This window comes from Ambystoma mexicanum, chromosome 7q (assembly GCF_040938575.1).
Source record: "Ambystoma mexicanum isolate Mex_15411 chromosome 7q, UKY_AmexF1_1, whole genome shotgun sequence".
Classification (NCBI taxonomy): domain Eukaryota; kingdom Metazoa; phylum Chordata; class Amphibia; order Caudata; family Ambystomatidae; genus Ambystoma; species Ambystoma mexicanum.
In genome coordinates, this window is record NC_090941.1 from 604,990,472 (window position 1) to 605,003,065 (window position 12,594).

Here is a 12,594-nt window from a genome sequence, read left to right on the forward strand (position 1 = left end):
GTCACTTCTCCGCAGAGAGGAGGATTTACTTGTGAGGCTACGGAGGTGAGCCCGCTACACAACATTCTCCCCAGGGGTGGCAGCAAGCAGGACTTCATAGCGAGATACTCGCCTCTTGGGGACAAGGACTCACATTCCGCAGAGGTATTCCCTAAGGCCCTCTCTCTTGGACCAACAGTAACATCCGGGCTTCTGAAAGACCCATCAGACCAAGACACTGTTTGCTATTTTGATATTAGATCCAACCTGAACAAATATCAAGTTAACATGTGGTGAAGAAGAAGAGTGAGCAAGTAATACAGATCACTCATTGTTTAGAAAACAACAATACTGTGATAAGGAGGAATTAGTGAGCATTGGAGAGTGCTCAGCTGGAATAGAAAAGGGACTATAACACTCCAGTGAGGAGGACCCAGCCATGTATCATAAAAAGGGAAGAAATACTACTGTCAGAAAGAAGTGAAACCCAGGAGTTTCAAATCAGCATTGTCATGGAAGCTGATAGAGACCGTGAGATCCTCCGCTGGGAAGAAGCAACCAGCTGACATGCACAAGAAGTACCAAGAGAGCTAAGCAGAGGAGAGCAGGGCAATAAAACCCCAAGAGAGAGAGCCAGTGGTGAGTGGTGACATGACCCATGAGAGGTCGACTGTGCAGTCTGGCAAAAACATTGAGACCTCTGGAATGCTGGCCCTGTGGAACTGCGGACAAGAACCAGAGGGAGACAGAGGGAAAACAGAAGCCGTCCTGACCAAATGAGAAGTTGATATTCCCAGATGCTGACTACCAATATATGTTCACCTCCCATCCGGTGACTTTCCAAGCACAACACAGGTGAGGGATAACACTGCCACTATGTGACAATGTTTCCTATTACACTCACATTAGTTTGAACTATTAACATTTCTTGCAGTCTTCTATTTAGCAGTGAAAGCTAAGGTGAACGTGACTTTGGAAGTTGATTCTTTTCTGGTTTTGCTGATAACACACATAAGTACTATTCAGATTTTTCGGTGTTTTGTCTATGTTTTTGTTTTTGTTTCTGATCTGATCACGTGGAAATGTTTTGTTTCACTCTCTGCCTCCTTCTTGAATTTTATATGACTGTATATATTTTGTGTCCAAACTGTTTAATCCAATTGCGTGTGTAAACAAAAGAGGATTTTGCCCTGATGACAGATTTTATCCGAAATGCATAGGCACCGAGTTGACCCTTGTTAATGCTTCACTGCCTTATCCCTGTAGATAAATTAAAACAACACTGTGTTGAAATTGCTTTTGCAACTTTTTTGATTTTCAAACTTCTGGCAAATTAGTGCAGAATGTTAACTCGAACAAGCTAATAATTGAAATTGTACCTTTTCAGCCCAATTGCAGGGCATCACGAGAGCCTGTGGCTCTCACAGGAGATTTCCTGTGGGATTGATTGATATTGTTCATTTATGTTGTGGCCCAGTGCCAAGGGCCTCTTTTAACCACAGAGCTCCACACAGCCATAACAGCACTATCATTATTTACTTTAGCAACTGTTCACACAATTTAGCAGTGCCAACATTCTCCACATATTATTGTATTCACTTATCCTACTCATCCCAGTGATAAAAAAAAAGAACTGAGACAGTGAAACCCATCACAGGATTTATCCTACTCGTCCCAGTGATACGAAAAAGAACCGAGAGAGTGAAACTCATATCATACTCGTCTCAGTGATGCGAGAAAGAACATAGTGAATGAAACTCATCACAGGACTTATCATACTCATCCCAGTGATTCGAGAAAGAACTGAGAGAGTGAGACGCCTCACGGTACTCACCCTACAAGTCTCAGTGATGCGAAAATGAAATTAGAGAGTGAAACCTATCCTGGGATCATCCTACTCATCCCACTATACGAGAAGGAGCAGAGAGAGTGAGACTTATTACATGACTTATCATACTCATCCCAGTGATACGAGAGAGAACCAAGAGAGTAAGAAACATTATGGAACTAATCTTACTCATCTCAGTGATACACGAAAAGGTCAAGAGAATACGAATAACTGTTGGCCCTACTATAGAAGCCCCAAAGAGAATGTGGATATTGGAAATCTTATTCTTGAGGAGCTTAAGAACCATAGGAATACCAAGAACAGGAACCACGTCAAGAGAGATTCTATTTCCCCAAACATATCAAAGATGGAGAGACTTTCAGAGACACTTGAGAAAAGTATACCAAGAGAAACTCAAAGGCCAAGAACATCAAAGATGAGAAGTTTCCAAAGCCATGATAAAGGGGAACTAAAGACTTGGAACAGTCCCCTAAAGGAACTGATAAAGCTAATACAGGGCATGGCCAACAACTATCTAAGAATTATATATTAAGGCTGGGGAAGCCTATCCAGGAGTAGGGAGTCATTCTCATGGCCTTTAGTTATGTTGTCGTAGTCGTATGGTCAGTGCAGCTTCGTTTTGTATGAAGGACAGACTGTTTGCGTTGGACTTCACAACAGATGACGAGCCCCCTAATTAGTTTTGGTAGGCAGGGAAATCCATGGTTCCACGTGATTATTCTGCATTTTGAATGCCGTACACAAAAAAGACAGACTTCTTTCAGCTGATTTTGTGCAGCCTTTAAAATGCAGAAATAATCTCTATGTTGGGGGGGTTCCATCCCCTTTTTCCCCCAGCAGAGACAGTCACACGCAAACACAAATAAACACACACAAACACATGGAATCGATCACCCGCCCCAACCCTTCCAGCAAAGAAACACTTTTCCTTGACCCCACTGCAAACACATTTACACTTGCCCCCTTCCCTTCCACGCTAAACACATTCCCCTCAACATTCACATAGATACAGACACACATACACTCACCTTCATTGCCCACAAGGTCCGTCTTCCCCTCCAGCCTGGCTGCTCTTGTCAGCTCCTGCGCACTCGTTTGCAGCAGGGCCATTGCTGTTCAATTTAGAAAGACTGTGCACAGCGGTCTTTTAACCGTCTTTCTAAATCAATTTATTTTCTATTTTTGCCTTTTTTGGAAAGGTTATTTCACTCCGCCTGGCTGCTCCTGTCAGCCTTTGCGCACTCGTTTGCAGCAGGGCCATTACTGTTCAATTTAGAAAGACTGAGCACAGCGGTCTCTTAACGGTCTTTCTAAATCGATTTTCTTTCTATTTTCTCCTTTTTTGAAAAGATTATTATTACTTCACACCAAATCCACAGCTTAGGGATATTGAAGCCTTTTTATGTATTATTTCAATAAATCATCTGCAATAATGCCAACAACTGGTCTGTGACCTTCTTCTGACCTATCCTAAGATCTAGAATTGATTGTCAATCTATTTCTTCCAAAGAGGAAAAAACATAAGCAATTTTCACTCAAAATGCAACCAGAATTAACCTCATCAGGAGAATTTTTCCTGTCCTTTGAAGGGGCAATCATATCCCAGACGTTATTCATGGTTGTCTTCTGTTGGCTCTAAATCACATTAATCTCAGTGTAGTTAGGAGGACAATTTTCTTTAACAACTTGCTTGTGAAAGCCTTCTCTCTCAATATATGGAAATAAAAAGATAAAGACACTATTCGTATATTTCTATGTACAGATGACCTGCCCAAGTTCGATCCAATTACATCTGCTGCCAAACTAGTCCCCTCAAAAGTTACCACTATGCAGTCACCTCCTTAGATTTTTGCACTAACCCAAGAAACCCTTCTGGCCAGTCATATCCTTTTGCAGGTTTACGTTCACCCATTATTCTTCTGTTAATCCAGCGTGATGTTTGGTTAAAGATTTGTTTGATTCCTTAGCGTAATCACCAAGATAATCAACATTCACCAAAACACCAACCAGGGGAGTCGCAATAGGTGGCAAAGCAAGAACTTCTTTAACCTGAGTATTATTATCTAATGAGTCTTTAAATGCTTAATTGTTGTTCTGTTGGGGGATATCCTTTCAGGCAATGTCTAACAGAACTTCAGCACAAACCTTCCCTTTCACCTTGTCAGTGCCCTGCCGAAGAGACCGATGGGGCAGCATTAGATATATCAGGGTTTGATTTCATATGAAATGTGTAGGAATCTCCCTTTTTCCCTGAAGAGTCTGGCCCACATATTAAAGCTCCTTCTGAAATCTATCTTTCGCTGCACGTATTGCACATTTGGTAATCACCATTAGACAGCATTGATTTTAACATCTATTTACATACATCATAACAAGGAAAATAAAAACTGAGGGCCTCATTGCGACCCTGGTGGTTTGGGTTTAACGGCACCGGTAAAGGTCAGCACCGTTAAAGGTCAGCACCGTTAAACCCATACCGCCTCATTACGAGGTTCCCTTGTGGGACCCGCCCTGGACATCTGGTCAGACCAGACGTCCTTTGCGGGTCCCGTGACGGGACCAGCATGCTAACAACGGGCCTGTTACTAACGGGCCCGTTGTTAGCATCATCCCCGTTCACATTGAGCCCTTTGGGGGCTCGAATGGGAATGGGGATGGTCTGTGTTCCCTGAATGGGGAAATACCGGGCCCTCCTAGGTCGGAATGGCCCGGTAATTGCCCATTCAGGGAACCTGGACCCGGACCCGAGTTTGGAGGCAGCCATGCCCCTATTAAGGAAATGGCTACCTCCAAACTCGTAATGACTCCCTGAATGTTTAAACACCTCCATGACTGATTGCAGTTTTTCAGACATTATAGGAGAGTTCTTTCTGCTTTAGCGTCATTGTCTGATCTGTTAAAAAACTTGCTTAGTAAATTACCCATCTCCCCACACTCACTATATCTCATGTTATTGCTCTGCAGATGTAGCATTTTCCACAGAATACACTTTACCAGGCATCCTATTTCTAAAAGTATTGTCTGCAAGTTGAGAGCCCACATTTTCTTTCACTACAGATTCAAGTAAAGAAATCTCACCACAGTTGTTCAATTTTGTGTGCTTGGTGTGCTTTGCAAGTTACCTCCATGTTGCAAAGAAAGGAGTGATCAATATGTGAAGGTGAGGGTACATCTTTGCTGGAATCTCCTTTTGCGTTTTTAACCATATTAGCTACATTGCCCACTGTACCCTCCTCACCCACGCACACTCCCACTCTCAATATGTCTTTTGGAAAATCTTTCTTCAATGGTTTCTCTGCCCTGCGAATTATTCCCTCTAATGTACTAGGTATGTATTTTAGTTAAGAATCCAGTGAAATGTGTTGGTTAGCAGAGGTGATGCAATTATACATTTTCTTGGCCTATTTCCAATCGCATTGTTTGGCAATGTGGCTGCTTTTCTTATGCCCATAATAGTCCCGACTGGGAAGGCTCTTGTACACTCTGGTATTAGTGTAAAACAGATCAGTAGTTAACAAGCAGTTGCACCCTCAGTTTCCAAGATGTATGGTCAAGACTTTGTTAAGTCTCTACAATTGAATTTTTAAGAGGGTGGATCCAAATGTTGTATCCGCCTTGAGGAGATCAGTTCACCTAATATGTCTGCATTAATAGATATGGATGACAGCAAATAAAATCATGAAACCGTGTAACATTAGGTGGTAATAACCGTGCCGGGGGAATGCCCAACTGGCTTAATGTGCTGCCAAAGTCCAGCTCCCCTCCCCTCAAATGCTGCAAGGACTAGTCTGTCTGGTACTTCATGGCACTAATACAAGAGCCTACCTCAGACCCGGCCATCCTGGTCACACAACAGCAACACAGCAGCAGCACTCTTTTCCCTGTAGTCGGCCTTGCTGCAATGCCTAGATGGCCCAGCTTTTCTTCCTTCGTTCTGAGCCTCCTTTTTGGAGGAGGGGCAACTATCACCCCTCATCAAGCCCATGTGCTGGGGGAAAACATTGCAGCACCCTTTCCTTTAATACCTGCCTGTTCCAACGGTTGTACTGTGTTCCAATCATCAAAAGGTATGGATCACTGTGTTCATATTACGATTCTTCTAGGAATGTAAATAGGAGCAAGCAGCGCTGTTCCACTTTCTATATTTAGTCTAGAATCCACCTGGCTATTTAGAAATAATAAGAACAAAGCAGCTTAGTGGTCTATTTCGTAGGTAAGCAATGAGCCAACTGTCGAAGAACATGACCTTTATTTCTCATTAAGTTCCAAAGGAAAACAGCAGCCCCTTGCTTCGCCACTCCACTCCTTCATCACCCCCCTCTGAGCTCTCTCTCCTTTTGAATCCATACATTCCATCCCTCTCATTCCACATTCTATCAACATCGACTGGCTACCACATGCCTCTTCCTCTACTAACTGTTTACATGTTTTATTTTAACTAATTACATGTGTATGATTTATTGTACTTCATATCGTAACACAGTCCACCCGAAATAGATTGATTGATGGTGCAATCGACGTGAAGTTAGAAGGGGCGAACGTTGCATCTAGAGTGTGTCCAGCGACATAGGTGGCCTCCATCTTCATGATATGAAGGTCTAGACTTCCTAAGTTGGATATTGGGGCTTTAGTAAGGCAGTTGTGTGGTTAGGCCATCCAAATGTTAAAGTCTGTGGGAATACAAAGATTGGGACGGGAGTACAGATTGTGGATGACAATGTGTGCAGGTCCTCCCTGAATTTTGAGTTGTAGCCGGGAGGTCTGATTAATATGAGGATAGAAATAAATGTTGGGGTGTCTTGATATTAACTAGCATAGATTCACATGATGGTGCAACATTGTCCTGGAATTAAGTTACTGTTAGGGATTCCTTGTGTACCAGAGCTATTCCTCCTTCCCCATATGGCTGTTTTTTAGTATACTTTTTAAAGTGGAAGGTATACTGTCATGGACAATGGATGAATAGTCTTACACGAGCCACGTTTCTGTGAGAAACGACAGGGAAGGTTTATGCACCAGGATGAAGATGTGGATCTTGTATTCATTGTGTCGACATCGATCTGGCATTAGGTAAGGCACAGGTGTTCATTGCAGAGGATGGGGTGCAGTTGTATGTGCAGCTCTGGATGCCTCAGCTGTCGTAGTTTACTTTTCCCAATTCTGAATGACACCTGTGGGATCTGTGTCACTTTCACGCCTTCACATTTAGGCTGCTGTATGTATATATCAGGTTGCATCTCATGTACTGGTGTCAGTTCTAGAGGTCACATCTCAGGTACTGTGCCAAGTTGATAATGCCTCTTGGTTGGTACACGGACAAGTTCTGACGGCCATGCCTGGGGCACTTTGCTCAGCTATGGGCATAATTTAGTAGATTCATTTTTCCCGGTGTGGGCCTCAGAGCTAGAGACAATGTTGCAGATGTTGCTCCTCTTCATGATAGCACACCTCTAATGACACCGTAGAAATTGGACTCAATAATTAAAATAGAGCTCTATACATTTCTTTGTATTCGATTTTTGTAGAGCAGTTACAAACATCAACAGTGCAGCAAGACAAACAATATTGTTCCTTATCTTCCCCCATATTCCTCCCCCTCCCCTGTTTAAAGCCCACCCTCCCGCCCCCCAGGTAAGACGAGCCAACATCTGCAAATCTATCAACTCGATAGGACATGAGAAAAAATGTTAACTTAAAGTGTTTCAGTCTTTGTGGTCACCATTGAAGTCTGTAGTCCCCTTTCAAAAACATTAGGATCTTGTTCCAGTCACATGAGAAGTGGGCAATGTCATTGTGGGTGATAAAAGAGGCCCATTCCAAGGCTACGAATTCCAAACGTTTTCTCAGCCAATCTTTCACCGTCGGGATCCTACTCCTTCCATCTTTAGGTAATTAGTAACATAGCTGAGTAAGTCAACATTATCTTAGCCTTACGTCTTGCTCTGTGCTCCCTACCTGTGTTCACCCCATTCAGTCCCAGCAGTATATCTTTAGGGTCTACTTCAGTACCACCACCAAAGACGTGTTTTTGCACCTCCTGCACTGCCCTCTAGAACTATGCTAGTTTGGTGCAGTTGCACGAGTTGTCATCCCAAGTTCCAAGCCCTCCTCACCCCCTCCAGCATTGCTCCACGGTATATGAGAATATTTTCTTAAGTTTGTCCAGCATTTTGTGCCATCGAAATAAGAGTTTGTACCACATCTCCTGCGGTTGTTTAGATTTAGCTAACCCTGGTATCTCTTTCCATAGGCTTTCCCATCTTTCCCATGGAATCTCCCTCTCCGGAGACCTTACTCATCGATCCATATATAGCCAGCTAATTTGAGGCCCTGTGTCTGTCAGAATCCAGTAAAGGCCAGAAATTAATCCCTAGATCCATTGTGGGTAGTGATATATTTATCAAGTGGTGTGAGGGGTCACGAGGACACTGCTCTGATTTCTGTAGTGGAAATGCAGTGTCTCAGTTGAAAGAACCACAGTCTCTCTCTCTCATCCAACCCAAACCCCTCTTTGCATTCTATACATGATTTTGGTTCTTGTGTACCAAACATGTATCTCAACCTATGGCATCCCCTTATTTACCAATTATGAAAAGCCCCTTGTTCCATGCCTGGCGAAAAAAATCTGGGGTTGCGTAACAGTGGTGAGAAGGGAGATGGGAAGGATGTGATACCATATCTGATTACAAAATTGTCCCAAGAATCTGCCACCTATTTCATTAACTCTCAAGGTACATATTGAAGGGTTTGTTGCTTTTCGGCATCCACAGGATATCATGTAGTGAGTACTTGTTGACTAATCTATCCATGCCCACCCATAGCTTCACTCTATTTTCCGTGAACCAGTCTTTAATCATGTGTATCTGGGAGGCTTCATAAAAAAGTAGAAAATTTGGGAGACCAATGCCTCCTTCCACCTGGGAGCTAAGAAGAGTCTGCGTCCTACATGTGGTCTCTTACCCTTCCACAGAAAGGAGCCAGTCAGCTGATGTAGCTCTGTAAAAAACCTTTTGTGTATTTCCACTGGCAGGGTCTGAAACATACAAAGCAGCCTCAATAAGGTAACCATCTTTGCAGTGGCCATTCTACATATCCAATGTAACGGGAGCGTTTTCCATCTTTGGATGTCTGATTGCTGCTAGCAGGGGGAAAGTTAGCACCAGACAACCCATCTATGGTAGACGGGATAGTCACACATAAGTATTTGATGCCCTTGGGATTCTAGATATGTGGCAAGGTGTTTTGGAGCTCAATCTTCTCTGCCTGTGTCAGCTAGGTTCAGCATTACAGACTTCCCAATGTTGATTTTTTATCCTGCTACCTTGCTGAATTCTTCGAGAGCCTCCCCTAAGCCTTTGAGTGAACCTATCGGCTGGGTCAGTAACAACAACATATATACATTCACAGTGGAGCTGTCATGATCTGATTAAGGGCTGGTTAAATATCTTTTAGTCCCTTAAAGTACCCTTCTTGCCCAATTCAGAATTTATAGTACCTGCTTTCCAGCCACACTTTCCCCACCTTCTTCTCTTACTATTCACTCCCCTCCTCAAATTGAGCTGAACCCTTCCTCCACTGTTTTCACTTGCTTACTTATTTTATCCTCCATTATGCTACTTGACTTCACTCCCTTACTCTTTGTACTCACTCTGCACCTCTTGTTCTCATATTGCCTAAAGTCACAATACGTTCTAACTTCTACTTCATTCTCCCCCTCCCCAGCTCCTTCCTCTACCCTTTGAAATACATTTGTTATAACCTTGGCATGTTGCTAATGAAATCTTTGCCTGAGAACACTGGTGTACAAACCCAGAGGCCCCCTTTTTAAAGTCTACTATATCTCAGTTCTCTAGCAGTGGTGGGCCAGTAGGGTTTTTAGTAGTTGTGTGCCTTTTTGGTAGTTTAATTAGGGACCCATATTTTGTAGAGCCTTGGTTGGACATTCTCATATTTTGGTCTTAAAGTACTCTTGCTGTTTGGATAGCTTCTGTACCAGCTCACACCCTTCCTGAAGAGTATAGCCTGCCCTTGTTCTGCGTGAGCCTGAACGGTAAAGGAACATTTAGGATGGGAACAATGTAAAATATCTCATCCTTCCAAGTGATACTGTAACCATTTATTGAGAAGCCACCCTCAACACAGGGAGTTCCTTCCCTCCCCACTCAAGTGGTGACACAACAAACTATTTAACAGATTATTTTCTTTAGCCCTATCTCAGACACATATCATGCACCTTGGATCCCTCTGCCCTGAGCCAAGAACCAGCTGGTGTATGGGAAATATAATGGTATTTATTTATTTATCTAGCATGAAAATGTCAAACACCACCTCATCCCTGGCACAACACAATCAACTTCTCTTGGCATGAATAATGTCACAAGCTTCTCTCTTTATCACCTGGTTTTCCTTGCTTGTGGTCTTCTTGGATTCAACTTCCTTCTTCCTCACTGTCCGAGACTTGTACATGTTGGAGCGCACCTCTTCGGGTTCTAGCGTGGGTAGCCGGCTACCTAAGCCGGATAGCGTTCAGTATCTAGGAATGTTAGCCCCGAATCCAGGAAGGAGGACGAGCAAGTGTCCTACGCTCACAGGATGCTCGAGACACATCGGCACGAGCGCAAGATGGGGTCCGGGATGTGGGATACGATTAGCGGGTAAGGTAAGAATCTGGAGGGGGGGTTCCAGAAGGAAGAAAAAAGGATAAAAACTGGAGATAGCACGGTTAATGGACTCGAAACATATGTATAGCAACTCCAAGCAATTGCGTTTAGACGCGCAGAGCCGCGGGGTGTGCTTGTTTTCTAGGAAGCAGAGGTTGTGCGCAAAGGCTAGAGCGCAGCATTTCTGGGCTGTCGCCATCTTGGAGGAGTCACTGAGCTCATGCCGCAGTGCATCATGACCACGAAGTCCAGAAGGGCCGAATTCGGTGGTTCATGACAGTATGGCTTCTCCTGAACCCAGAACCACCGGGTTTGCCCGGGTTGACTCGATTAAACTTTTGTATTAGACGGGGGGCATTCATGTTTGAGACTGGTTCGCAAGTGTGGCCTTTTCCAGGTGTTCCTTAGTGTCTCTATGTACGTTTACCAGTGTTTCAATACAGGAATCAACTGCAGGGACCGGGGTAGGATGTGGTAGAACAGATGGTAGAACCAAAGGATGAAATCCTTGACTGCAAAAGAATGGACTTGTCTTGATGGCCGAATGATCAGAATTGTTGTAAGCAAATTCAGCTACGGGAATCAAAAGCGACCAATCATCATGTACCTTGGTTGCAAAACAGCAGAGGTACTTTTCTAGGGTCTTATTTACTTGTTCTGTGACCCCATTAATCTGAGGATGATATCCCGAAGATAATGCACGCTGGATGCCTAATATTTGGCATAGTTGTTTCCAGAACTGGTATATATACTGAGGTCCTCTGTCGGAGATGATCTTGGAATGTAATCCATGGAGCCTAAATATGTGCTTTATGAATATTCCAGCCAATTCAAGCGAGGATGGCAGTTTGAACAACGGTGTGAAGTGAGCCATATGGGTAAACAAGTTGATGGTAACCATTATGGTTGTATATCCTCTGGATGGGGGTAATTCCACGATAAAGTCTGTGGCGATGATTTCCCAAGGGCGTGTTGGTAATGCGGGTTGATGTAGGAGACCGGCAGGTTTTTTGTTGTCATGTTTGTTCTGATTGCACACTGCACAAGATTGGATGTAGGTTCTTATGTCAGCAATTATTTTCGGCCCCCAGAATTGTCTCTGTATGAGACGGAGAGTAGTAGTGATGCCTTGATGTCCCGAATGGAAGGTGTCATGGCAGAGATTCATGATTTTGTCTCTCAGCCTTTGTGTGGGTATGGCCAGCATTTGTCCTTGAAGAGATAACCATCTTTTGTTATTAAGTTCCTTTGATTGTTACTGGTGTATACCTTGCAGAGATCGGAAGAAGGTGTTCTTGCACAGATGTCTTCCAGGAGGGAAATTGCTTGTGCCACAAAGACAGTATTAGGGAACGTCTTCGGAAAGGCCCGGGCTTCGACAGACTCATAGTCAGGACGCCTAGATAAGGCATCTGCGACAATGTTATTAGTTCCAGTAAAGTGATGAATTTGGAATTGGTACTGGGCAAAAAAAGGGCCAACCGGCTTGGCGACTGTTTCTGCATTCCAGGGAGTGTAAGACTTGCAAGTTTCGATGATCTGTTCGTACTTGCAATGGATGTTTAGCACCCAAGAGTAGATGGCGCCAGTCGGTGAAGGCTTGTCGGATGGCCAATAACTCCTTTTCCAGGACGGAATAATGGCTTTCACTGGGAGTTAAGGTGCGGGATAGGTAGGCAATAGGATGTTCTATCTTGTCTTCGAATTCTTGTTTTAAGACCGCCCTAATGGCATAGTCAGAAGCATCTGTTTCCACCAAAAAGGGCCTATCTATGTCGGGTTGAACCAGGATTGGACCTTGAGTAAATTTTTGTTTCCGTCGTTGAAAGGCCTTCTCTTGAGCAGTACACCATTTAAATGGTGTATCCTTCTTTAGGAGTGCCACTATGGGATGCACTATGCCAGAAAATGTGGGAATTAATTTTCTGTAGAAATGTGCAAGTGCCAGGAAGGATTGAATCTGTTTCACAGTGGTGGGTGCTGGCCAAGAAAGTATGGAGTCGATCTTGGCCGGATCCATTCCAATTCCTTTGGGGCTCAGCACAAATCCAAGATAGTGAACTGTTTGTGCATGTAAGAGACATTTTTCGGGTTTGGCCAGGAGTT